This window comes from Chiloscyllium plagiosum, chromosome 10 (genome assembly GCF_004010195.1).
Source record: "Chiloscyllium plagiosum isolate BGI_BamShark_2017 chromosome 10, ASM401019v2, whole genome shotgun sequence".
Taxonomy (NCBI): Eukaryota; Metazoa; Chordata; class Chondrichthyes; order Orectolobiformes; family Hemiscylliidae; genus Chiloscyllium; species Chiloscyllium plagiosum.
Genome location: NC_057719.1, coordinates 25646385 through 25648339, shown reverse-complemented (window position 1 = coordinate 25648339; position 1955 = coordinate 25646385).

Below are 1955 nucleotides of genomic sequence, written 5' to 3'. Positions count from 1 at the left end.
GCAATATTGAGAATGTTAGAGCATTAAACTTGGTTGGAATTGGATGCAGTTCCAGAACGGAGTGAGTGTGAGAAGATGGTGGACTTTACTATGTTTGAGGGGAAAAGGCTATTGCACTTACGACAATATTGTCACCCCAGACGGCTGAGGCTGCTTTAGAGGCTGGCAACCTCTGACCAGGCTGGCATGGTCTGTTGCCTTGACTTCTGCTGTTGGTCCTGAGGGAGGAGGAAATTAAAACTGTGCATCACCTAGCCAGTAGGACCTCCAGATCCTTTCCTGCATTGCTGAGCATTGCTTTTTTTTTCCCCGTCCAGAGTAAATGTCAGCAATCAAGCAGAACTGTTCTGCATGATGGTGCTTGTCTGAGTGTACAAAGATGGTGTGGCCACGAGGGATGCTTGTGAATCCTGGGATCTCTGGTGACCAGTAAACTATTCTGAGAATGGTATGTGGTAAGGTGGAGCAGAAATTGAATATGAGAGATGCCGTGGAGTGGGGTAGCTAATTAATGCGGCGTGTTTGTGAGAGACTTGCTAAGCCTGACAGCGAGGAATCCCTCTAAAATAATCAATGCAATGTGGATTTAGCCCACTGTATCTGATCAACTGTTCTTTTCTTTACTGTTCATTCGAAACAACTGTCACGGTTTGAAGAGACACTGAAGATACCATTCAGATGTACCACCTTCAAAATAACCACACTTCAATGATATTATTCATGCCAAGTTGAAGGAAGTTTTTAAGCAGTGGGATGTAATGGTGTGTTTGGACTTTGTTTTAATTGTGACTGAGTGAAATAGTTCTATAGTGTTCTGGTGTTTGTTAAAATTCTGAACTTTCTGATTTGTTTTACTTTTCTGTGACGCATGTAAATTAGTGGCTTTTATGTTCCATTATCAATTCCTAGTCTAATTTGGTTAAAATGAAGAAACATTATCAAGGTGAAAGTAGTGTATGATATTCTGTATCGCTAGGATAGTGTTGGACAGTACAGAATTTTTGGGTATGCTCCAATCTGGCAAAAGTTTAGTAGCAATTTCGAGAGCAGGTGGGTTCGCTCCATAATCTGATGGGCTCCTATAGATTGCTACCAAAGAATACGTGATTTCGAAAGATGGCTGTTGTGGTGGTTCAAGTCCAGAGGAGGGAAATTACTGCTTTTTCACAGACCTTTGGTGCTGCTTGAGTTTGGGAGCATGGAGGCAGTCAGCCTTATTGAGATTTAGCAGTGTAGAAGGCAGGACCTTTTGTTAGAACTGTGAGACATTTGTAGTTTGACAGAAATTGAGACTGTTAGGATTGATGGTATTAAAGGTGGGGGTTAGAACATAGAACATAGAACAATACAGCACAGAACAGGCCCTTTGGCCCACGATGTTGTGCCGAACATTTGTCCTAGCTTAAGCACCTATCCAATTGCCGCTTAAAGGTCACCAATGATTCTGACTGTGCCACTCCCACAGGCAGCGCATTCCATGCCCCCACCACTCTCTGGGTAAAGAACCTACCCCTGACATCCCCCCCATACCTTCCACCCTTCACCTTAAATTTATGTCCCCTTGTAACACTCTGTTGTACCCGGGGAAAAAGTCTCTGACTGTCTACTCTATCCATTCCCCGGATCATCTTATAAACCTCTATCAAGTCACCCCTCATCCTTCGCCGTTCCAATGAGAAAAGGCCTAGCACACTCAACCTATCCTTGTACGACTTATTCTCCATTCCAGGTAACATCCTGGTAAATCTCCTCTGCACCCGCTCCAAAGCTTCCACATCTTTCCTAAAATGAGGCGACCAGAACTGCACACAGTACTCCAAATGTGGCCTTACCAAGGTCCTATACAGCTGCAACATCACCTCACGACTCTTGAATTCAATCCCTCTGCTAATGAATGCTAATACAACATGGGCCTGCTTACAAGCTCTATCCACCTGAGTGGCAACTTTCAAAAA